The 26854-nt window shown below is 36.7% G+C and overlaps 1 protein-coding gene and 3 long non-coding RNA genes across 17 annotated transcripts in view; 3 read left to right on the plus strand and 1 right to left on the minus strand.

Annotated features, from left to right (window-relative positions):
* Positions 1 to 26854, plus strand: part of crhr1 (corticotropin releasing hormone receptor 1) — a 173463-nt gene that overhangs the window by 39913 nt on the left and 106696 nt on the right. The window lies entirely within an intron of this gene.
* On the minus strand, positions 1153 to 7416 carry LOC129428105 (uncharacterized). 6 transcript variants are annotated; one of them, XR_012359284.1, is made up of 10 exons: positions 7133 to 7415; positions 6620 to 6747; positions 5755 to 5866; positions 5587 to 5667; positions 4728 to 5132; positions 4536 to 4595; positions 4297 to 4357; positions 3113 to 3294; positions 2889 to 3001; positions 1153 to 2753 (listed from the first exon to the last, which is right to left on the minus strand). It is a non-coding gene; the product is annotated as an uncharacterized lncRNA (long non-coding RNA). The 6 variants fall into 6 exon arrangements; XR_012359285.1 differs by having other exon boundaries at positions 1155 to 2753; positions 4704 to 4813; positions 4952 to 5132; positions 6620 to 7413; XR_012359281.1 differs by having other exon boundaries at positions 1157 to 2753; positions 4728 to 4813; positions 4952 to 5132; positions 6620 to 7411.
* LOC129450593 (uncharacterized) lies at positions 7876 to 12090 on the plus strand. 7 transcript variants are annotated; one of them, XR_012359292.1, is made up of 7 exons: positions 7896 to 9212; positions 9302 to 9356; positions 9457 to 9528; positions 9656 to 9736; positions 10242 to 10320; positions 10473 to 10536; positions 10947 to 12090. It is a non-coding gene; the product is annotated as an uncharacterized lncRNA (long non-coding RNA). The 7 variants fall into 7 exon arrangements; XR_012359295.1 differs by having other exon boundaries at positions 7876 to 8729; positions 9113 to 9212; positions 9656 to 10536; XR_012359293.1 differs by having other exon boundaries at positions 7889 to 9212; positions 9656 to 10536; positions 10947 to 11047; positions 11128 to 12090.
* On the plus strand, positions 16658 to 20361 carry LOC129433804 (uncharacterized). Of its 3 annotated transcripts, none has more exons than XR_012359287.1 (6): positions 16658 to 16873; positions 17010 to 17089; positions 17256 to 17309; positions 17467 to 17553; positions 19592 to 19679; positions 19837 to 20361. It is a non-coding gene; the product is annotated as an uncharacterized lncRNA (long non-coding RNA). The 3 variants fall into 3 exon arrangements; XR_012359288.1 differs by having other exon boundaries at positions 16659 to 16873; positions 17063 to 17089; XR_012359286.1 differs by having other exon boundaries at positions 16662 to 17089.

Raw genomic sequence — 26854 nt, forward strand, 5'->3', positions numbered from 1 at the left:
ACAGAAATGCACAGTTTGTGTGTGTGGCCAACACCACGTATTCATCAAGGTGTGGTGTCTGTTTACACAGCCAGAAACAAACAAACAGCTTTATTTTATCTAAATCTAACCTTATTGAGCTTTCAAAGTGCTCTCTGAAACTACACCGGAGATGGCTTGTGTACTTGAAATGAGAACATGAAAAGTTTGTTGTAGAGCTAAGCCTAATACATCGTTAGAAAGGTCTTGACCTGCAGAATAACATATGTCAGTATAAAGAGTCTACATGGCTCCTGCTTTGAAATACGGACCTTTGAAACATCACTTTGGTGCATTTTTGAAGGCTTATAATAAGGCAACAAAAGGGGCTATAGACATGGGACAAACTCTTAATGAGAGCTCTTGGCCTCAGTTATAATGTCAATATAGTCAACAACTTGGGACACTGTCAAATATGGTTAAAATTAATTTAAACCTATTTAACAATTAAATATTTAAAAATCTGATTGTATAAGTGTGTTAACAATCCCCCTAAACACCTTACTGTACTCTCAACTCACTATTTACAACCTCCAATTATAAGAAAAACACAAATGTTTTAAAAAAACTACAATTCCCTACATGTGTCTAATGCAGCTTGATACAAATTAGCACTAAAATTGTAGTTTTTCTAGTTTGCAAAGTAGGGCTGTAAAAACATATATCTACTGAATATATAAACACCTAGTTCAGACAAACTATTAATTATGCTGCATCTAGATGATCTACGTTAAGAAAATGTAAAAAAGTTGTTTTTTTAAGATATTTTAGCAGAAACAGTGTTTTTTTGCTAGATGGGATACAGCTACGCAATTTAGGGTTATGTTTGGGGTAGAATTTGGATGGAAACAGCGGATCTGTCTAGATGTGATGCAACTTGTCTTAAACGCGTGAAATGTTTGGTGTAGGGTTAGGTTTTGGGGATAGGATTAGGATAATAACAGCGCTCATCCGCGAGATTTTGCTGTTGCTGTATCCCTTCTAGCCACAACGAAACAGCAGAACAAGCAAACCCCGCCTTCAACACAATGCACTTCCGTAACCTTCTGCTACCAAAAAAACTAATTTCTCAAAATCGAGAATGAGAAATTGTTGAAAATTATCATATTGTTGAGTTATCAAATTTTGTTTTCTGTAGGAAAATGTTAAATGTCATTTAAAAAGAAAACACGTCATGCAAGCTTCGTGGTTTCAGTGATAGCAGCCTCATAGCAACCACCATAGCAACGAACTATATAATACTAAAGGTAATATAATGGGAAGAAAAAAGTATTAATCCACATCAACTTAGTTCGGGAGAATTTTAAGCCAATATAATGGTTATGTAAGAACATGTATGTGGCAGTCTGTCTTGTGGATTATGACTGTAAAATCATTGTATAAGTCATTTATTAAGTTCATCACTATTCATTCACCTTTAAAGTATGCTGTGACAATAGCTGAAATCATGACTATAACTGATTGTGGAAAACTTTTTATTTTTTACAAACTTTTACAGTATTTGTTTAAAAGGATTCAAAAACAAAACACCTTACACACATTGACCACATTTGTACATTACAGTAAATAAGTAACATCACAATGGTAAACAAACAATTTTGTCCTCACACAGACTATTGCGAATATGTGTGCTTAAAAACAGTACCTACGTTTAATAATAAATCAGATCTAGTAAAACATCATGTTTGCACAAGTAAGGCGAACATTATATTACACCACCATAAAGGTTTCTATGATATGCTGCAACATATACTATACATTTTACATCTTTCTTTTTACAGAATACAATATCAGACTAAAAATTAACAAAAAATCTGTAGTGCTAGTTATCATATTTATCCACATTTTTATCATTATCACTCTTATCATTGTATACCAGTGTCTGTATGCTTGGCATGGGGAGGGCCTGACACAAGTGGGGGTTGTCTGCAGGAACAATGTCCGATAGATGTGGGTGAAACATCACAATGGCTTGATGTAGTTTTCTTTCCAGGTGTTGGAGGTGTTGAATGAGAGCAGCTTTTGCACCAGGCTGCTCAGTGTCTTTGATGTTAGAGCACAAATGTTAGAGGCCTGCTGCTGATGGGGTGTTCAGTTAGGGGCCAGTCACACCAAAATCGCCATAAACGCTTGCAAACGCAAGGCGCGACGCACTGCCTTTTTTTAAAAAAAGAGCAGTGCGACGTGGCTTTTCATATTGCTAAGCAACCACCGAGTCAGCTGTCTTGTCAATCAAATATTGAAGCGTGAGCGCTCTTGTGAGCGCTCTTTTGCTGTTAACTGTCATATTAGCAGAAACTTTAAAAAGAGGGCGCTTGCTCTGACCTTGTTTGAGGGTGAGAGGTGCACAAACACGCAGGAGAGAGTGAGCGAGTGGAGTCCGGTTCTTCAAAGCCCCTGTAAACTTCCCTTACCACAACGTAAGGCCCGCCTCTCCCCTCATTCGATTGGACAATGGAAAGACCCGAATGACGTCGGGCGCTTCTCCGCTCTCAGCGCTCCTTCAAAAATGCGTGCGCGGCAGGCGGCAAAAAACAGCAAGGCGCACATAAACAGCGCGTAAACGCGCCCTGCCCATAGAATATCATTCAAAAAAGGCGCCTGCAACTGCCATAAACGCTTTTGTTGTGACTGGCCCCTTAGACTTCACATTTCCTGGTAAAGCATCCACTCTTCATATGTAAGGCATCAATCCCTCGCCTTTTTAGACTTCTCGAAACATCATCTTCTTCAATCTAGAAGACAAAAGAAAACAAAATGCTATGTTATGTTACCAGGTGGTTTCTAATATGATTTGCAGGTAGTTAGTTTGTCAGATGGTTACTAGAGTGACTGCTGTGTGGTTACTAGGGTTAAGTAACTATACTTACAGTGTCATTAAAGCAGAAGTAGACATGCCAAGAGGGATCACATGATTCCTGAAAATCAATTGGCTACCTGCTTGGAGAGTCTAATGGCAATGCCCTGCCCATCTGAAGCAAAGCTAGGAAACACACAGGCAAAAAAATGAATCTATTAGTTTGTATTATAGTCCTTTTTAAGTTCAAACCTATAATGTCATATTGTATCTACTTATCCACTTTTAGCACTATACCTGGATATATTCTTCTCTGGTGGAGGACGACTGCTCTCTCGCTTGATTCTGTTCTAGCCTTACAGTTGGACTCTGAGCTCACGGTCCACATCTTTAAGGGTAGACTGGAAGTTTGAATCAGACTCTTGCCATCTTCTCCCGATACGTTTTTTTTTCCTCAATGTTCAGCAGAGTCCTCAATTCTACAATGGTTAGCAAATAATTAGTATTAAACGTTATGTACACACTTGATCAGAGAACAGTAACAGACAGATTACTGTTTCACCCTTTTTGTGTGACTCACGAGTCCCATATCTACACATTACAAAAAGTACAGCACAAAAGTTCAGTAGCTAGCAAGCAGAAAGCATTACCGTGGTACACCTGACCAAACATATGTTACAAGTAAGGCCTTGGTAGTAATAGATTACTAATTACACCACATGAAGATTTGCAATAATGCTGCAATACTTTAATTTATAACCACCGGTGACAGTTTCCTTCAAAACGATGCCATTACTATAAATCACACGTTGAAGCACATCAGCAACACCGTTTTTCAATATTTTACTACAGGGCTATTCAGATCTTACCCTGGAGGGCCAGAGCACTGCATAGTTAAGCTCCAACCCTGATCAAACACACCTGAGCAGGCTAATCAAGGTCTTCATGATCACTACAAAATCACAGGTAGTTAATGGTACATAAACTCTGTAGTGCTCCAGGCCTCCAGGGTAAGATTTGAATAGCCCTGTTTTACTATGTTCTTACCTCAACTTAAACGAATTGATACATACCTATCTTTTTCAATGCGTGCACTTTTAATCTTTGTACACTTTTAATCTTTTAATCTCTTGTGAATGTATTAGCATTTAGCCTAGCCCCAATCATTCATATGGCTCCAAACAGGGATGAATTTAGAAGCCACCAAACACTTCCATGTATTTACACGAGTAAGTATGGTGGCACAAAATAAAACTTTTGTTTGGAGCCATAGGAATGAATGGGGCTAGGCTAAATGCCAACACATTCACAAAGTGCTTAACAAAGACTAAAAGTGCATGCATTGAATAAAGATAGGTATGTATTAATTCATCTAAGTTGAGCTACAGTAAGAACATAGTAAAATATTGAAAAACGGTGGTGTTTTCCTTTAAAGACGTCTGTAATTACCAAAGTCTTACATAAAAACCTTAAACTCTTACTTGAACTTGTAGAGCTGAATCAGTCTGATGATGTAGTCCCTTTTCCATCTACAGACAGTGTCTGAAGAAAAGACGACATTACTACCACTCTAATAAAGTCATTCATTTCATGTTACTTCTTAACATGATTATATTTTATTACTGTACACGGAAAGGTAAGTATTACATTTGCAATATTCTTTGTTAATATTATTCATGACATTCTTACAGTATTTAAGACTTTAACTTCAGTTCCTTACTTATTGGTTTCTGTTGGGCTAGCTTTTTCCATCTCTCCATGTCTCCTTCAGAAATCAACACTATACAACAACAATAACAGAAAACAAGACACACATCAATCCTAAATACTCTTGTGCAAAATGCACTTATAAATGGAATGTATTCTCTCATCTACAACTAATTGTTACCTGCTTCTTATGTGCATTGTTTACCTGGTGCCTCTCTGATGACATGAGATATCTTCCTGAGCAAGAATCAATATTTTCTCTGCTTTGTCTACTCTTTGCAGTAGCTGCACCTATGAAAAGACAGTTTAATCTACTAATAGTATGCTTACCATTTTGTGTGTGATCGGCTTCACTCCAGAAAATATAAAATGTATAAACACTGAACCACCAGCACAGAATTTTGAAAGGTTATACAGCAGTAGACACACCTAGGTCAGTTGATTTCCTCCGCCCCTAATGCAAAAGGGCATCAGTCAGTAGGTCAAGGCGATGAGATGGAGTCATCTCCTTTGTGACTCTGGCAAATCTTTGGAGGAAAGACCACAGCCTTTCCATTCCTTCCCCGTCTGTGAGCCCAAACCCATCAAGCCATCTGGTACTGTACTTGATCTATGATTAAAGCAAAGTGGTAAAATATCACATACTGTACACAAAGCATGACCCTACTGCTTATAGTGATCTTAAGGTATTTTATCTTTTAATTTGTAAAAATAGCAAAGCTGTTCTTTTTATTACTTTATATTACTGTAATTATTATACAAATTAGGCAATCTGCATAAAAAGAAACAAAGGAAACCAATTTGGTTATAACAATCCTCTGCTTATAGTGATTAGTTTGACCCAGACAGATTTGAGATAAACGGTTTCCACTGGGTTGTCTTATACATTGCATCTCTGAAACAAGTTTAGACAAACGTCAGGTTGGAAAATTGTTAGATTAAAGATTATTTTAGGCCTTTCTGGCTAATTTCAGCTTTGCAGTGCATAGACAGGAAAAATTGAGGCCAAACAGGGAGTGAATGATGTGTGTTATCCTGATTTCCCTATAAAGTCCTTGAATTACCTGGCAGGGCAATTTGTGTCCATAAACATGAAATGCTGGTACGGCCAAGGCAATGTTGTGTGATATGCCCTCACCTGATTTCTGATTGAACATAGTATGACATAAATAAGTTAAAGGTCTTTTCTTTAAAACAATAATTCAGTTTTACACAGAAAAAAGGGTACTTACCTGCAAATGTGAGGCAATAACACAGGCAATGTAACAGACTACTCGCAGGTGTATGTTCTTTTCCTCACATCTTTGAAGTAGCGCATCGATGACATACAGGGGATAGGCTAATCTATTTCAACACAAAAATGTGAATGATAAAACACTTTATACTGAGGAAAAGTGAAAAATAATTATACAATCTCCAGCATCACATTCAATACCTAAATACTCAAATCTAAATTGATCTATGCCCAGTCCATATATATATATATATTTTTTTTTTCAAAATTCTTTATTTACTAAACATTGTATGTGTATAACTATTTACAACAAACCCCAAGATCCGCCCACTATCATAAGACTATATAATAAGATAAATAAATAAATAAAACGGCAATAGATTAAAACTGACCAAAAAAGAAGGATCTGAATGTCTAAGGTTTCTGAATTGTACATCAAATGTATTAAAAGCATGGTGTTGTTGTTGTTACTGTTTTTTACTATGTATAAAAAGGCTGAACTACTGTGGTAAAAGCATAAGGTTTGCTGTTACTGTACTAGCACAGTAGAAGTAAACTAACTGCGGTAGAAACAAGGTATGATTTGTGTACTATAAACACAAAATACCACAGTAGAAGAACATTGGTAGTTAATTCCAAAAATATGAATATAATAAAATGATCGAGGATCTGTCACGTTATGTTAATGGTGACTAACAAACATAACGTGACTTTTACTCACGCGCTAATCACTATTTTGAACAAAAAGAATGTAATATAGATGACCAATACAATTCAGACAACATTTAGAAGCCGATCTGGATTAATAAAAAACATATAATGAATTTAATATCGAACAAACAGAAATGTAATGGTATACTCACAAAGATGAGGCGACTGGCGAGGTTTGTAAATTGATGATAAACATCGCGATGATGTGCGAACGAGATTTGGGTCACGGCAGGGGCGTACTAGCCACGGGGGTGTGCGGGAGCCACCCACAGTGGCACACCTAAAATGGATGCAGAATATTTATTTATAGTTTCAATAAAAAAATGTTTACTAAACCTGGGCTGTTGTTGTTTACTTAGAATATATATATTTTTAAAATCAACCATTTTACGCGTAAGTTAAAAATATTTAACTTTAGATATCCGACCCCTTGTGTCCATGGCGACGGGTCATATTAGGTTAAGGACCAACGTAATAGCACTGCTTATATGTTGGCATGTAACGTTAACGTAATTGCGATTTGCAAAATAGTTTCCTCAGAACGTATTTCATGTGATACAGGGTTGCAAAATGTATATTCATATCTATATTAATTACCATCAACGAGTCTTTGATAAAAAATAATTTCCCACCCAGCATGCATCACGTCTAATAAAAGCACTTACCTACATGATCAGAAAACGCTTAAAATGCTTACTCTCACGCGCCGTGGAGCGTTGTTAAAATCACCTCTGAATGTTGTTTTACCTGTAGCTGAACGCGGTTTTAATAAAGTCTTTAAAAGACGTCATGCGACGAGCCCTGGCAGTGTCCATAGCAACCAAAACGTATCAGTTTCACATTATTCTGGCGAGATCTGGAAAATCTGCGTAAAATCAAGCAAGCGATGATTATGTAAATTCACTGAGTGAATATTATGAAAATAAAGTATATATTTCTCGCTGGAAATGTAATCAAAACTTCTTTTTATTCAGAAACTAACTCAAAATATAGACCCAGACAGCACGTTCAGTCTTACCGACGTCGGCAATTGGAGGGCACCAGCGGCAAAGTGTCGGTTGGGGTTTTTCCCCTGCACACAGAATAAAAGTAGGTGGGTAAACGATCGGCGCGATGAGTCTGCAGCCGGAGATCGGCAGAGGAACCGCGAGCAACCTTTATGCCGACCGCGCCTCTTTTTTTCTTCACTAGATCTACGCAGTTGTTGTTCCACATCAAGCCGGCAGTGTAAGCGCGAAGGTATGTTGATTAAATATGATTGTGGAAATGTTTTCGATAAACGGATGACAGAAATTGGCGTCGGAGGCAACGTTACATGTTTTTAAACTTGGTTTGTTGTTATAACTGTTGACTTGGGGTGCGTTTCCCAAAACCATAGTTGCTAACCTGTTGTGTTAGCAACTACCCAGCAAACATTGGTCCGACCGCAACGTCGTGTCCCTGGCCAAAAATAGTCGCGGTATGACGGCACAAATCGGTGAAAATATGTAACACGGAACATTTCATAAACATGCATTCAGATACATTTGTACATGTCTATAGTTCTATGAGGTTGCATGTATAATTGTTACTTTGACTTTTACTACGCGTGCTTCAATATTTATACCCTGTTGTGAATCGGTTGTAAGAGGACGTCACTAGGTGACGTCTTTTACACGTGCATTTATAGTCCATCATGACCCTCTATAAAAAATCATAAACCTTCTATAAAGTCATTGTGAAATATGCAAATGCTGTGCTTACACCTTGGTTAATACTGCAATAATTAATTTAAGTGCAAAAAGTAGGTTTTTAAGAGGTTGTGAATAGACGTCCACTGACGTCTTTTACACGTCTAGACTAGACTAGTAGGGAAAAAAAAGGATAATCTTTATGAAATACACGATTTGTATACAAAGTAAATATATTAACTTTATCTTGTTTAAATAAATTATAATCACAAAGTGCCCAGTGTGATTGCAAAGCCACACTGCATTTTAGTCATTATTCCAACCTGTTTTATTATTGAATGTATGCATATAAATGTAAAACAGATACATATCCGGTCCCCATTTAGGTCTGAGTTGGATGTAATTTCAAAAACTGTGCTATTAATTTAAGAAATATAGTGATAAATCTGGGGATATTACAAAATCCCGCGATAGGACAGATTATCTCGCGAGATAGGGGTGACGTCACGCGTTCTTCCGGAAGTTCACATTCAAACACGAGGAGCGATTACGAGGGAGTTTTGTCTATATATCATTCAAAATCTACTGTTGGGTAAGTACATTGTGTATTATTTGATTAACGTGCTTAAGTTTTACTTGTTTGACACGAAGGCTCCGAAATAAACGTTGCCAGAATTGTCCACACTGAGTATTGCAATAATTAGCTAGAAGGCTAAAAGCTAACGTACTTTGAACTTATACATGGTATAAAGTATGTTTAAGGATACAGTCAAAGTAACTTATTAATGTAGCCTCTTGAAAGTCTCTTTCAGAAAGTAAATTATCTGAAAAATAAAAGTTATTTGGCATTAATGGAATTACAATGATTTGATTGCCTAAACATTGCACATGCAAAATATTAAATACTGTTTTGCATTAAAAGTTTAGCAGAAGTGTTTGTTTGATTAACTTCCTTTGCTTTTGTTTTGTACAAAGGAAAAGCAGAACCTCATCCAAATAAAAAATAAACAAGCTGTTAAAGGCACTGTGTCCTACACAGACCCTCCAAAATATAACCACCCAAAACCCAAGTCAGGTAAATGTCTCAGTTTGAAAATACATTAACAAATTGGAGTTGTTATTGTGGAGTTAATATCAATAATTACAATTTCGTTTTATTTACAGTTGAAGGTCAACACAAACCAAATAAAGATGTGCATTCTACAAACAATAAAAAAAGGTATGGAAAACTGTAGATATGAATTTTTGTAGATATGACTTAAACAGTCTACACATTTGTTAATGTTCTAATGTTTCATATGTCCTTGTTTGTGCTAAAGATCAAGTTTTGTGTCCACCACACTTAGATGAGGCGTGCCCCACCCCTGACTTTGTCTACCCTACATTAAGTTGTAAGTTTTTGACTGCTTTTGCTTAATACTACGAAAAAACATGATTCTTTCAAAAATGACTTTTATATATTTTGATATGAAACTCAAAAATGTATATAAATTGTTTTGGTGTATTTTGTTTACACAGGCACACTTCATGACAGTAAACATCGGTATCACAATGGTGTGATTGATCTATACCCTAGAATAAGCTGTGACACTATGAGACGTACGTGCTACTGATGCTTTTTTTGGTGCATTCCCACACTATACAAACACATTGCTTGGCTCCTAAGTGCATACACTTTTGCCTTTATAATGTCATTCTCATTTTTAGGTAAAAATGTATTCCATGAGTTAGGGTTTTGCCTGAATGTCAACATAATATCCAAAAACTTTGATATAAAAAGTGATTTATTTTAATATTTTACACTACTATGTATTTTTTAAAATACATTGTGCATGTGTATGTTTATTGTACTTAATGAAATTACATGCAAGGTGTCATGCAAGATTTTACATTAGTGACAACAAAGCTAAGAGTATAAACATATTTACATTTCTCTGAATCTGAGTTAATAGTTACAAATACAGAGCTTATAATATCTGTCATTGCTCAACCACAAAGACCTAAAAGTACAGCCAGCTGATTTCATAACTAATGCAGTATTACACTGTGAAGTGATTTACTGTTAATATTTTACACTACCATATAATTAACTCTATTTGTACAGGTGAGATAACACAACGAAAAAATTACCGGATGGAGACTACCTGATTCTTCACCTATGGCCTCAGCTTCAAATGCAACATGTAAGAAATGCTATATGACTGTGTATTGTGCATTATGAATACATCAAATATGTTGATAACAAGGTGATCTGCGTAAGTTGTGACATAAAGAATATGTATATATATTTCCATCTATCTTTCTATAACATTATTTCAATTGTTTTCACATTTAGGTCCAGCAACTGTCTGAGTTGGTGGATATTCTGTCAGAGACTGCGTGAACAACGTTATTAACAGGTATGTATTTCTCTTGATTTGTGTAATCCTGCATAATATTTAAGGAATATATATTGATTACCACCATAATTAACCCAGCTATTTATATTACTTCAATTCAGGATTTAATCCGTCACACATCACTTGTTGAGAAGTTTTAATGTTCGTAATGACTTAAACAGTCAGCCATACTAAAAACAAGAAATCAAAACATAATTTCAGTGTAAGCCGTTACTTGTCACCCAAACTTATGGATGAGGATATAGTTCATAGCACTTGTTAAATGGTAGATGAAACAAGTGAAGTTGTGAAGTGTTAACACATAGTGTATGTTTGAACATTGTATGCAATTGCTAATTACTGTTAATTGTGATTTATTGACCTTTTAGGTTATTTGTCTAAGGTGAAGTAATCTTACATTTCTTTCACAGAATGATGTCAAATTGTCTTATGGCAAAGTTCAATATGAGGGGTGGTGGACATCTGGAAAAGAAGTCTTTTAAAGGCACACCTTTGTATTATGTTATTCAAGGTAATTTGGGGAATGTTGATCTACAAAAACTTGTTCTTGTATATTGATTGTAATTTTATTGTTATGCTTGATCTATTCAGGGGACATCACAGCTCACCTGTCTTTATCAGAAATATCCTGTTCATTTTTTGACACACCTAGTTAAGGGTCTTTCTCAAGGGCACCACAGTGGTTTTGTAGAGGGAGGGGACAAATGCTGTATCCCCCACAACTGATCTAACACTTATTTAAAGCAGAGCATATTTTGTACAATAATATATATAATATTAATATATCATTTTAGCTGTAGGCCATAAAGATTTTGAAAGTAAGTGCATGTCATTTACCTCAAAATTTTAATTGTATTTATTTTAAAAAGAAACATTCTTCTCTTCCTTCAGATGCTGTGAAGAGGTGAAGCCCAAATGCCACAGACTCGGAAATAGATGCAGCTATGGCAGACCACCTCAAGCACGCTCCAGGAAGAGCTGGGGTGGTGGATACAAAAAAGCTAAACAGCTGTGATGTGTTAAAGAGAGAGTTCACCAAAAAAGGAAAATTGTTATAATTTTCTTATCCACATGTTTCAAACCTGTATACCTTTATATTTTCTGATGAACACAAAGATTGAAGAATGTTTGTAACTTCACAACCAATTAACTGTCAATATTTTTTTTACAATTGTAGTAATGGGTTGTGGGATCTGCTTTGTTAAAAACATTCTTTCACATGTCTTTGTGTTCAGCAGAACATAGAAGGGTATACAGGTTTGAAACATGAGAGGGAATAAATGACTAAATATTAATTTTTGGGTGAACTATCCCTTTATAGAAAGTGTTTTGAAGTTGTTATTATAGTTAAATGGTTAAAAAAAATAAAAAGTGCTAAATCAGAACATGCTTCTTTTTTTGTTATGGCCACAAATAATGTATTCTTTAATGTGTTTGTGAAGTACACGTGGTTAAAACGGTTTATGGACGTTCAGGTCTGACTGGACCAATTTTGAACTGATTTTGAACCTTTGTGAATATGTGTTAAACCTCAATACAATTGATTGCCTTTCACGATGTTACACAATGGGTGTATATTCATTTTATATGCATACATTTAAACTATGCAGCAACACATTTAAACATCCAGAAGACGGCACATTTAGACGTCCAGGGACGGGCAGAAAAGACGTGTAATTCACGGCCAAATGACGTCAAAGACGTCCGCTCAACTTTAATTTAGGGTATTTTTCAACCGCGATGGGACGTGACGAAGGGTCGTCTTTTCAACGGTCATAAAACGTCCACATGTTTGCTATATGAGGGCTTAAAACATATATTTAAACTATGCAGGAACACATTTAAACATCCAAAATACGGCGCATTTAGACGTCCACGGACGTGCAGAAAAGACGTGTAATTCACGGCCAGATGACGTCAAAGACGTCGGCTCAACTTTCATTTTGGATATATTTTTCAACGCGGACGGGACGTGACGAACGGACGTCTTTTCAACGGTCATCACACGTCCAAATGTTTGTTGGGTAGTTGGTTGGCAATGGAAAATAAGCAACATGGTTTTGGGAAACGCACCCCTGGTTAGTTATTATTAATATGTTCGCGTATTAAATATTTTTCAGTGAGTTGTTTTAGACAGTATTTTTGACGTGAGGGGATCGTTCGGTAAACAGTTAGGTAAACGGTAATAAATTGACGGACTGTCTTTTGTCTACACAAAAATGACATCTGTCATTTTATAATATCAACCCCTTACACTCTAAATGAATTTTTAATGATTTTGTCTAAGTGACATGCTTAAAATTAAAGGCAGCTCTTGTTGTGCGTTTTTATGGTAACGTTAAAAGTAGACCTGTCAATCAAAGAGCTAGTTTAGTACAAGTGCACAGCCACTGTAGACAGTCAGACAAAGTGGTTATTAAGTAATAAAGTGATAGGAAGTAAGTGTTTTTGGACACACACCTATTCATAAAATAGAGCCTTTAATTAACCTTTGTAATTTAGGCAAAATAAAATGTCTTTTCTGTTTTTTTCACTCAGGTAAATACGATGAAGGCATGGCTTGGTGGCCTCCAGAACCTTTTACAGCCCACGTGATCAAATAGCTTGCGCGCGCATTTCGGCCACGGAAGTGTTGTTGTTCCCCAGTGGTTCTCTAACCTGTTAGCAACTCAAAGTTTATTAAAACGGTTTCCCAGCATCAAAATGTCTGGTTGTTGCGTTTGGTTGCACTAATATAACCTGTTAGCCCTCATTCCATTTTCCGAACCCCCCCACAAAAACTGTCATAGCCAAACTAAAATAGATACAGTTTATAAAGTCTTTGCACTAAAAGCATAAGTTTGGTCTCATTTGAAAGCAGACACTTGGAAGTTTATTAAGAGGTGAACATTAGTTACTTTCATAATGAAAAAAGTTGTTATAGAGAGCTTAAATTATTCTTTTTTATAAACTCCACCAAACATGTATGAAATATTGTTATGAAAATCTAAATGAAATTGGCCTTGAAGCAATCTAGAAATGCTCTGCAGATAAAGCCACAGGTATGACCATGTTCTGTTTTAAATCTGAAGATGATACATCTAAAACTCTGTATTTTATGAAATGTTTTTTAGACCCATGTCATGTAAATTTATTTAGGGAAAACAGCAAAAATGCTAAGCTAATGTTTGTTTATTTATATCTCACAACATCCTTTCAGTTTATTGTCCTATTGCTCCGTGTTTTAAACAGACTCATTAAATAAGCATCCGGATGAGTCATTAACAACTTTTAATCCGGGATATGGCTGTCTAAATGTTTATTTTATTATTATAAACAATATAATAATTGCTCATAATTTCTATTTAGTGTTTTATTTCCTCCTTTTGTCTCAATTCACTTTCTTTTTATTAAAGTCCTTTCTTACAAAAAGAAACTTACCTTAAAGAAGCTTTACCAGTCAAAATTATTCCTAGAAACACATATCTCATATCTCCAGACAGCAGATGTTTATAGAACAGCTAGTACGTTAGCTTAGCATACCATCAAAACACTACAAGTAAAAGCATTTATAATAAAACTCACATTATAACATCAAAAGTCGAGTTCTTAAACAATCATGGGTGATCTGATGTGGCTTTGGATCATAAAATAAGACCGAAAATAAACAATTTTATGTTATTTATGCTGTTAGCTTAGCATAGTATTATAATATACAGTACTGTTATTAAAATAACAGACATATCGTTAAAAATACAGACAAACCTTATATAATCTTAATCGTTTTTATTGTCTCCATGGTTTTAAAACATCAAAACATCTTTATTTGCATGTTATTATAAAAACAGCGATCGCTCGTTGCAGGTCACTGTTCAAGTTCACGTCTGACTGACAGCTGGCTGCTGCTGAGCTGACTGACGTCTTATTCTTTCTATGAAAGTTTATGAAAGAGTTTCAGACTTTAGCGCCCTCCGGCTTCACGTATGAATGAAACAAACTGAGTGTGAATGCTTACAGGACTCCAGCTTGCTCATATCGCCATGTTTTGAATAAAAATGGGTGAAATATTACCCCCACTGCAGAAATTTGAAGTAAACATATAAAATTGAAGTAATATTTCTCCAAATATGCATACTTTGAATTAAAAGCCCCGATAGATGTTGTTTTATCGAGTGCTTTCATGACGATCACGGAGGAGTATTTTTATCAATGAGTGCGGCTGAGGGTTATATTTCAAATTAAAGGTATGTACCGTTTTTCATTTTCATAACGCCTGACAAAAATGAAGAAATTACTGTTACTAGGATTCTCAGATTAAAATAAAGGTCAAAAACTAAATCTTAAATCAAAACACTTTTTAATGATGTATAGTTGTTTAATGTAAGTACATTTAAACTAACAGTAATTTAAATTATGTAAATAAATAGCTCTTCAGTACATCCACGTCCTCGCGCAGGTTATCAAGATAATATACTAATATACGTATATATGTATCTGGCCACTTTATATTTGGCCATCTGCTAATGTCTTCTATCCACTCCACTATAGTACACGGATCTGGTAGATGTGTTGAAAAAGTTGATAAGTCAACTTTTTAAAATAACTTTGTCTGTGTTACTTCACAGTTGGCAAGTTGAATTAACTATTTTGACCTTAAAGGCTTATTTCTTTATCTTATTCACTGTATCCCCATAGTTAGATAAGTGCATACATACTCCTTTCATCTCTGTGCGTGCCGTAACTCTGTCTGATGCACCCACCGCTAGCTTAGCTTTGCACAATGACTTGAAGTAAATGGCTCCAGCTAGCATGCTGCTCCCAATAAGTGACAAAATAATGCCAACTTTTTCCTATTTATATGTTGTGATTTGTATAGTCACAACATGTACAAATAACAAGGTCATGTGAGACACAGCCATCTATTAATCATATACATACAGGGAACTATATTCTCAGAAGGCAAAGCCCGGCTACTTGGGTGCAGTGATTTGCTAGCAGCACCTGAGAAACCCCCGGTGAGGAGCAGAGAGTTCGGTCAGAGTTGTGCAGTTACTCCCCCCAAGTAGCAAGTGCTTCACCTTCTGAGAATATAGTTCCCAGTATGTATTAAAAGATGGCTGTGTCATGACCTTGTTGTTTGTACACGGTGTGACTAAACAAATCACAACACATAAATAGGAAAATGTGGAGCCATTTACTTCAAGTCTTTATGCTCAGATAGGCTAGCGGTGGGTGCGTCAGACAGAGTTACGGCATGCACAGAGATGAAGGGGTATGTATGCACTTATCTAACTCTGGGGGTTACTGTGAATGAGCTAAAATCCCAAAAAGTCAGCGTGTTTAAGTTTCCATATGTCCATTAGAAAATTAAAGGGATAGTTCACCCAAAAATGAAAAATAATGTCATTAAGGACTCACCCTCATGTCGTTCCAAACTTGTAAGGCCTCCGATGTTTTATGTTTAGTCCGAGAGCTTTCTGACCCTACATTGAAAATCTATGCACGGTATACTGTCCATGTCCAGAAAGATAATAAAAAACATAATCAAAGTTGCCATTTGACATCAATGGGTCAGTTAGAATGTGTTGAAGCATCCAAAATACATCTTGGTCCAAAAATGACAAATTTATTCAGCATTCTCTTCCATGTCTATTGTGTAGCGCATGTGTCTGACTAAAGTCTTGTGACGCAGATGGCGTGTTATCCTCAGATATGTTTGTGAATTTTTTTCACATTAACAGCATTCGTCTCCCTCAGACTGTAAACGAAGCTCGGGCGCACAAAAAAAAGCGGGGACGCACCTAATAACACATCAGCCACGTTGTACGTCAGCTGCGTCACTGCAGTCATGTGACTTTAGTCTCGTGCGCGTTCAAAACAGAACCGGAAGAGAAGACAATGCTGAATGATGTCGTAATTTTATTATTTTTGGACCAAAATGTATTTTCGATGCTTCAACACATTTTAACTGACCCACTGATGTCAAATGGCTACTTTGATGATGTTTTTTTATTACCTCTCTGTTCCTGGACAGTATACTGTGCATAGATTTTCAATGGAGGGTCAGAAAGCTCTCAGACTAAATCTAAAATATCTTAAACTGTGTTTCGAAGATGAACGGAGGTCTTACCCTCATGTCTTCCAAACTCGTGAGTCATTAATTACATTATTTTCATTTTTGGGTGAACTCTCCCTTTAATTACATGCTCATACTTTAATTATGCCTGATAAGAATTTGTAATATTTGTGTTTAAACATTTTTCGAATTTTAATCCTTGTTTTTAAATGGCCATGACAGTGACAAAAAGGAAGCAGCCTTCTCTAGCCCACCCAAGTTTCCATCAAAGGAGCAAGCCTAGTAAGACATTTTATGTGTATAATGCTGCACTTCTCATACAGCGAATATCAGATGTAGATATCTAATGTGCAAATCTTATGGTTGATGTGCCTTTTTGATCATCTTTCTGTTGTAACCTTTTTTAATCTTCTTGAAGTGTCAGTAAGAAGAAAGCTGGCTAACCCTCCCACCCTTGTTTAACTCCTCCAGCCCATCCCACATCATTGTAGAGTGAAGGTAAGTGTACCCTATATAGTAAAATGCATCAGGTCCCTAAATTCAAGCAGACACAATGTACTCCACAGGTCCACAGCACATACCATAGTTTGATGTTCCATAGATATGATTTTTGAGTTTATATTAGTAGTGTGATCAGTAAACCAAGGTTTTCTGTCTTTCCAAGAGACTGCGGTTAATATTCAGAAAGAGGCGCAGAGAACTGAAGGCTTTCCTGACTGTAAGCCATTTAAAACGCAGACAATGAAAACACTGACACGTGTGTGTGTGTGTAGAAATGTGTGGCAATTACTCAGCCCACTGACATTAGTTTATCTAATTGTGATAAACTTGACTTACTGTTCACTCCAATAATTTCGTTTTTCTGTATTTTTTAGTGACACCGAATAATAACGAAGGCCTGTGTGCTTTGCAGCAGCCTCCACGTCACCCTCTTCCAGTGCTCCGTCAGAGGACTAACGATAGTAAGATATTTTACATGTAATGTATGAATCTGCACTTTTTACTCAGAACATCATACTGAGGTAGTAAAAGAATACATTTCAGAATAATTCAATAGCAAATGAATTAGGGCCAGATTTTAAAATCAAGCTGGATCTGGGCCATTTGTGTTTTTTCCATTTAAGTGATTACATCAGTGAATGAGGACCTTCTTCGTACTGAATGTAAGTTTCCGTTAAATATGTGATGCATAGACCCTTTTACAGCCCACGTGATCAAATAGTTTGTGCGCGCATTTCGGCAACGGAAGTGTTGTTGTTCGCCAGTTGTTCTAACGTGTTAGCAACTCAGAAAGTTTATTAAAACGGTTTCCCAGCATCAAAATGTCTGGTTGTTGCGTTTGGTTGTACTAATATAATATACTAATATACGTATATATAAAGAGTTTGGTCCCAAATAAACGCCATTTTTGAAAAAAATGAGTTGCTGCCAGAATCAGTATTATATCAGGTCAATATTAAAAAGTAAATTCTTAATTTTAAGCAAAATCCAATATACGCCGTTTTATTCTGTCATCTTTTCTCCCTTTTTTCCCAAAATGCAATAAACGCCACTCCTCCTTTTCTACAGAATGCCATAAATCTGCTCCACAGTTTGCAGCGCACCATTGCAATGTAAACAAACAATGGCGGCGCGTTGAGTACACGGAATACTAGTTTTCCTCATCTACTTTGTACTTCGTGATCAACAAACAAACAAAAACAAAATAATACTTTAATAGCATTGATAAACCTGTGATGGTTTTCTGTGACGGGAAAGAAACGTAAGCCATCAGCATCTAATAATTTACGCAAGAGACACTCGGGAGACGGGTGCTTGTTTGCCCGGGCCGACAACATCAAGTTTCTGTCATGCAAACACATTGACCCCAGAGGATCTTATGAAAAACTTTCCATAATTTTACTCAAAGTCAACGAAAATCGAGCAGGACCAAAACATTTTACAGCTGATCGCTGTGAAACACGTTAAGCGACGACGTCAAGTATAACCGCATCAATGACAGTGTTCTTAATATCACAAAGTAAGTGTTTTGATTAATGCCATTAATGTTTATATTTTTAATTAGTGTGTACAACTAGTCAACTAAATGAATATAACATGGCAAAGATGAATGCTTATTTATAAAGGCTATTGATTCAATAGATTTATAGCATTTTGAATAAAAACTTGTCATGAATTTATTGCATTTTGTGGAAAAAATAATCTGTTTTTATAATAAATCTTTGAAAATCAAGTTATGGATTTGAAATTTTTTTATGTTTTTATAACCTAAAGATGCTATGTGAAAGTTTGTAACAGAAAATAGTGGTTTTCATCTTGTCACTTTCTTGGTATAGAAAACACGTTTTTAACAAAATTTGTCAAAATGGATTTATTGGGTTTTGGAACCAAACTCTTCATATGTATCTGGCCACTTTATATTTGGCCATCTGCTAACGTCTTCTATCCACTCCACTATAGTACACGGATCTGGTAGATGTGTTGAAAAAGTTGATAAGTCAACTTTTTAAAATAACTTCTCTGTCTGTGTTACTTCACTGCTGATTCTTGCCATACTTCCGTTGCCAAACTGCTCGTGCATATGTTGCCACGTCACCATGGTGTACAAACAGTAAAAGGGTCTATTGGGTCTTTAAACTTGTGGCTGTAAGCGCACTTGAAAAGTTTGAGAGCAAAAAGCCTACATACTGTTTAGCAGTTTCACAATCTAATTTTATCATTTCATAGTGACAACCGTTAATTGGCAGCAGGAAGATGAATATGAAGGGCTGGGCTCTCCTGAACATAAGCTGTTTAGCATGCAGATCAAGAACACACTGAGACAGGCACACACACACAATACACAGCGCACACACAGCACAGTCCTACATAAAATGGGGAATGACAAAAATGACAGAAAAAGTTTGAGAACCACTGCTGTGGGGTCACTTATTTAGCTCTGTTAGTTGGACCTGGGTGATGCTGTTCTTTGTGTAACGGGACTTTTTCTGTATTTCCTAGTGCCACAAGATGATTGGCAGCAAGACACACCCAGTGATGAAGGGATGTGCTCTCCTTAAATCACAGCCTATTCATCAGGTACTCCTGAGTAAGTCCTACAATGTGTTGAAACAACATGATTTTATTTTTTGCAAAATGCTCTGACTTTTCTGAATTGTCTTTTTAGAAACCATCCACGAAGATATATAGACTTTTGTGCTGTCTTATTTTTTTCTGTTGCTTATTACATTATTACATTTTTTTAGGTGCTGTGTTAAGAAATCCTGCCTACAAAGTTCCACTGAGGCTGATATAAAGATGACTGTGAGAAACTGGCTGCGGCTGTCTGAGCATTGACAGGAATGGGGGCGGCAAAGGCGGGACAAGCAAGCATCTTAAGTGAAATAATTGATTGGACTGATTCTGGAGTATGACTTATTCTGGAGGGAATTTCTTATTTTTGTTGCAGTTTGCTATGGGACGGTTTTAAGGACAGGGATTAGACTAGTTCTAGACTAAAATAAATGTAAGAGCTGTCCAAACTGAAAACAACTTGCACTGACATATCATAAAATACATCAGTGTCTTTTGTGATGCTTCAAAATGCACACAAGTAATGTTTTTATTAAGACATGTTATTAAAACTAGTTATATTTCAGAATTAAACTAAGGCCTAGTCCCGGTTTAAGATAATCCCTGTCCGGGAAACCACCCCAAAGTGTAATTTGTGGAGTGTTAAAATAAATGAAACTGCCTTTGCAAAAACAAAGTAAAAAAAATTTCCAGATGCCCTTCTGTTTTGTTATTTCTCCTGGAAACTCACTGATCCATTTTTTTCTTTTAGACTGACATTTACCAGGTTGTCATATTGTGTATGAAATACACCCTACACATAATAATCACTTACTTTCAATTTAAACTTTTTTGTCATAAAACCTGGCAACTCAAAAGGAAGCGGCTGCAGAGTGCGCAGCCACGGACGGAGTCTTGCATGCAAGTGGGCTAGTTGCCTACTTCTCCACTAGCTCTTGTCAAATTGTTAGGGAAGAAATTTTATGATTAACACAACATAAACTGTTATTGAGGGTTGATTGTTGTTGATACACAATATGAAATGAGTTAGCCTGCAGGGGTCTCCAACATTGTGAGCAAGGGCTACAACAATATGTATAAAACAATCTGGAGGGCTACTTTTTTATTTATTCTACTCAAAACTTTTTTGTTTTACTTACTGCTTTTATTTTATTTTACTTTTTGATATGTTTTAGTATTGTTTAATATGTTAACATACGTAAACCAAGCCAAGTTAATATAAAACATATGTATGTAATAAATAAATATTACAATTGAGACTAATAGAATGTGCTTGCACCATGGAGACCCCTGGCCTAAACAAATCAATTATATAACGGTGGGATCCTGACGCCTCGCTCCCTTTAACACTGGAACAGCTGCTTTATAAGCATGCCTTGACGTTTACAGCCATGCAGCCGAAAATCAGCTGTGTTCAATGGGAGAGCGAAGCGGATCGCGCCGCATATAGGTCATAATAATTAGGGCGGGTTTACGTTGGCTCACGGTCGGCGATCATTCTAATGCCACCATCTTCCCGATGTCTTGCCTATTAGCTACCGATCTCCATAAGACATCTCACCGAGGCACTTTATGTCGGGCAAGTACATGCGCCCCAACGTCGGTAAGAGCTAAATTGCTGTCTGGGGATTTTTCCATTAAAAATGAGAGAATGTCCGCCATGTTTTTTGTTCTCACGGCCGGTAGCTTGAAAGTCACGTGACTTGGACGAAGAAAAAAAACGTAAGAGTCATACAATTCAAGGGCCATTAAAAGAATAGGCGAAAAAAAATGTAACAGTCATACAATTCTAGGGCCATTATTGTAACTCCTCTACGTTTTGCAAATTGGACCAACGTAGTCAGGGTACATTTTTACATGAGACTGGGTTGGGGATTCTGTTAGGTGGTCATCAGAAAAAAATTGGAAGATAAAGTGGTCCTTGGGCTGAAAAAGTTTGAGAAACACTGATCTAATGTGATGTATCGAACACACAACCTGACTCGTGTTATAGTCACAGAATATTTTGCTCATTTATCTGTGTCATTGTCATGGATCTCCGCATTTTTCCATGTCTGTACCACAGACTTTCTTTTCCGTGTCAGTTTTACATAGTGGTTACTCAATTGTTTTTATTATTTTTAAATCATTTTCTTGTGGGTTTGGGGTTAGAACGACTTTCTGTAACATAAAATGACATCCAAACCCAACTCTAACATTAAAGGATTAGTCCATTTTCTTAAAAAAAAAAAAATCCAGATAATTTACTCACCACCATGTCATCCAAAATGTTGATGTCTTTATTTGTTCAGTCGAGAAGAAATTATGTTTTTTGAGGAAAACATTCCAGGATTTTTCTCATTTTAATGGATTCCAACACTTAACAGTTTTAATGCAGTTTAAAATTACAGTTTCAAAGGACTCTAAATGATCTCAAACAAGGCATAAGGGTCTTATCTAGTAAACTGATTGTCATTTTGGCAAGAAAAATAAAAATGTGCACTTTTAAACCACAACTTCTTGTATTCCTCCCTACCTGTGACGTGCCAGCACGACCATCATGTAATACATCATCACATTAAGAGGTCACGGATGACGTATAGAAACTACGCCCCAGTGTTTACAAGTGTGGAGAAAGAGGACCGTGTCGACGTTGAATGATATTAATTAATGACTTTGTGTCAGTTTATTGTTTAAAATGGTCCGCAAATGTGCGTTTCATATATGTGACCCGCTCTGGCTAAATGAGTCGGAAGTCGCAACGTTCCGTTTTAAGATATGAGCCGATAATGTGGAAAAACAATGAAATTATCAAAAATTTTTTTTTAGCTAATTTCAAAGAACAGACATTAAAAAATAATCTCCCAAAGTTTCGTAGTCCAAATAATTGAGTAAAGGTGTTTAAATGACTATTAAAGTTGAAACAGTTTTACTAAATTCGCTGGAAATGAAAATTTTCTTAAATCCTCTCGTCACCTCAGAGCATTTCCCGGGTATCCCTTGAAACGTCACTATCTCTCCAAATATGGTTTTATACGTTGTTTTAGAGCCAATCAGAAATCTTCATAAACGCTCATTTGTCAATGGGAAACCCCGGGGCACGCGATTGGTCCAGCCATCTTCCTGTCATACTCGTAGCACTCTTCTCCTCTCCTATTTAACTTCTTTTTGAATTGTTTACACTGTTATTGTCAACTAGCCTACACAAAGATATGATTGCATAGGCAAGCATTATTTGTTTTCTTTTTGCTCGTCTCTCTGCCTCTCTCAATTTCTCTCACACGCGCACGCCCGCACACACACACACACACACACACACAAACACACATTCTGGTTTCCATGTTTTGTGGGGACATTCCATAGACGTAATGTTTTCTACAATCTACTCAGGTTTTCAGTTGGAAAAAGAGGACAGACAACCTTAATTCAAATGTCTATCTTTAAAACCATTCAAGGTATGACTTTGAAAGCTTATGATCTCCTCTTTCCATTGATACCAAAATCTCAATTTTGAAATTTGGGTCTCTGTGACTGATTTTGCTGGATCATGTCACATATGTAACACGTGACCTTTCCACGTCATTACGCAATTACGTGAGGCCGCGCTGGCTCGTCACACAGCCGGATGAAGAAGAGAACTTGTGGTTTAAAAGTGGATATTTTTTATTTTTCTTGCCAAAAATGACAATTGTTTCGTTAGATGGGACCCGATCGTTTAGAGTCCTTTGAAGTTGCGTTAAAACTGCAATTTTGAACTGCATTGAAACTGTTGAGTGTTGGGGTCCATGAAAATAAGAAAAGTCCTGGAATGTTTTCCTCAAAAAACATAATTTCTTCACGACTGAACAAAGAAAGACATCAACATTTTGGATGACATGGTGGTGAAAAATGAGTGAATGGACTAATCCTTTGGACTAATCATTTAACGTCAAGCGACAATTGTTTAAATTTCCAGATTTTTTTTATGAACCAATAGTTAAAGTGACATCCTAACCCAGACCCACACGAAAATGGTTTAAAAATAGGGAAAACAATTGAGTTACCAATATGTGAAACTGACACGGAAAAGAAAGTCTGTGGTATGGACACGGAAAAATGCGGAGATCCGTAACAATGACACTAATAAATGAGCAAAATATTACATGACTATAACAGATCTTTGTAAGATCAAGTTGCGAACACAATGTTTTACAGGTGATGTAAATAGGTAGCTGTTCAGTTAGCCAGTAAATGAATTAAAACATCATCATCAATTTATCGTGATCCCATAAATGGTTTATTTATTGTGTCAGACCTTATTCTGTCACATATCATTCCTGGTTAACCAACCATTCAACTGTTTAGATTGAAGACATGTATTTTTTATCCAAATAATCCTTGAGACCATAATGACATTTCATGCATAAAAAGACAGACCCAGTGGGTAAAAGAACGGGTTTTGTGTTTCCTCACATAATTGCTATTGAATACCAAACACAAATCTAAATCTAATTTCTTCAACATGTTAAATCTTCCCTCGGGTACCTGCTTATTATTGCAAATTGTTACAGAGCTGTTATCCCACAAGACACATTTTCCTTTGTGCCCCATTGCATTCATCCTTGCTCTGTTTAAACTCCAGGATTTGTTCGGCTCGATCAGTTTTGCAGTCTTCCCTCGTCCGCTGTTTTATTCGCGAGGTTCGAGCGTTCCTCCGAGGTTGATCTCAGACAATTTCTCAGGAGAGGTAAAGGAACCTGGCGATGCGATGTAGTGGACAGAAGGTTAGAGAAGGGTCTATGCTTGTGAAATGCGAGACGGGATTTAGTTGTCACACATGTGCTTGTAGGGAAGATGTATTAAACACAATAGTTTATTTCTTGGCCTGGTGCCTTTATAGTCTCTTAGGAGAAGCACCAGAGAGGCTCTTAATAGCTTCACCGTGGAGTCTGTTATGTTTTGATAAAGAAGAAAAATGAATGAGTGTGCTATGTGCTGTTCGTACTTGTCAAGGAGATCAAGGATATGTGATGTCCTCTGGAGTTTAAACTTGAATATGCACACTTGCTCTGCATGCAAAAAAAACAAGCTCAGATCACTGCGCATTTTCGTGCTGGTTTATATGGTTAACGTTGGATTGGTGCTGGTCTAGCTTTTGAAGTGTCATGTATGTCACCAGCAACACAACTGTTGAAGCTTGCTGGTTTAAAGCCTTCAATGCCAAATGTGCTGCAATGTCAATTGTTACAACAAATACAATTTGTTTTTGATGATTCCTCAGCATTTTAATGGCAACCATACATCCAAAATATATAGCGATGAGCCGTTTATTTCAGCAAGCGACTCTGTGTCTGTAAAGTGTGTGTGTACATGTTAAAACCCTCAAGTGTAATGCTGTCAAGCACTGTGTGTCTCTGTGTCTGTAAGGCTTATATGCTGGTGTTACAGCGGCTGAGGGCGACGAAGTGAAACTGTTCCATGTGACAGAAACCTCTGCAAGCACAACCGCCCATGGATATCGAACTGGGAATTGGGAGAGAGGGAAAAAACATAACGAGTGTTTGAAATATTTCTGGAAGAACTTTCGGAAAAGAGAGTTTAGGGCTTCAGGAAGATTACTGTTATATGAGCCAGCACCCAAACAGCGAGACGAGTCTGCCAGCTCATAAACTTACCAAGGGCTTTATTCCCCCCTCCCATTTCCTATTTCTTTCTCCTGCTAGTTCGTGTGTGTGTTGTAGATGTCTTTCCAGCTGTCAGTGCAGAACTCTGTAAACCTGTCCTGATCTGACAGAGGTCAGAAATCATCAGAGAGTGCAAGGCAGAGTGCCTTCGGCTGTTCACCCCGGACCGCTGGAAATTTTCTGTCATTTTTTTTACCTCAAGCAGTGTTTTCAGCACGTAAATACAAGTTGTCCCTCAGCGTGACGGTTCTGCTTTCTGTTGACATAACGCGTCTTTGTGGATAGTGTACATTTTCATGGTTTCGTCATGGGGTGTGGAGGTGATCTGGAGTGATGGCTTGGTCCTCGGTAAAGCTGGAAGCTTTTAGAGGTCATGCGAAAACCCGGCATGATCAAAGTTTGCGAGTCAAGCTCTCCAACAGTCTTTTAGGGAGAATTGTTTAAATGTGGTGCATTCAGTCATAGCCTTTATGCTTTAGTGTCCGTTCTGTTTTTTAAAGAATTACATTTTTATAAATTTGTTTTTGTATTTGTGAGAATTTAATCTAAAGTCTCAGAATCTAATATGAAATTTGGAGCATCAAAGTTTAATTATTGATTTCACACTGATTTCAGCCTTTGACATGACCTTACTCAGTCAATATTAAAGATATCAAGGTTATATTTTCACAGAATGTTCTTTGCATTATGTAGTATAGTGTATGTAGAATATATAAAAAAATGACTTTAGCTGGGTTTTTAAATTGGAATAAAATAATTCAACAAATCTTCTTAGGCTCATGAATTTGGTGGATGCTTTTATCCAAAGTGTCTCTTCATTTAAAATAGAGTATACATTCTTTCGTTTTTGTGTTGTGAACCAATGACCTTTAGTGCTAACACAATGCTCTATATAGGAGCATTTCATCTGTCAAAAATAATGATTCCAATTCAGATTGCGTTATTTTCATCATAAAATCGTCCTGATATAGACCCTTTTACAGTTGGTAAACATTGTGACGTATTTGTGTGGGCGGGGCTTAGCTGGAGGCAAAAAGAGCCGCAGAGGCAATGTTGACTAGTGATGCCAAGTCCGATTCATTTCTGCGAACCGGCTCTTTTCGGACAGTTCGGCTCATTGAACCGGTTCAAAAAGCCGATTCACCGGTTCCTGACGTCATCAAGAAATGACATAACTACAAATTTTTTTTACATCTACTTGTATCAATGAAACATTCGAATAAAGTCGTTTGTGTCAACACATTAAAACATTCAAATAAAAAGTTTTTTTTTTTGTAAAGGCATAGCTGATTTATTGCTCTCATTCTCAAGTTGGTAAATAATGTTTGTGGTCACCGTTTCAAATGCCAGATACAACTGACCAGTTTTGAGTAGCCTACAACTTGAATAAGATTCCTAAAAGACACTGATGCACAATTGCGGTTGTGTAAGTATAAAGAATAATCTAGTCTTTTAAACTCATTGGTCTTCCTTTAACTCTTTCACCGCCAGCATTTTTTAAAAAAGTTGCCAGCCAGCGCCAGCGTTTTTCATGATTTTCACAAAAGTT

Source organism: Misgurnus anguillicaudatus, chromosome 19 (assembly GCF_027580225.2).
Source record: "Misgurnus anguillicaudatus chromosome 19, ASM2758022v2, whole genome shotgun sequence".
In the NCBI taxonomy this organism is placed as follows: Eukaryota; Metazoa; Chordata; class Actinopteri; order Cypriniformes; family Cobitidae; genus Misgurnus; species Misgurnus anguillicaudatus.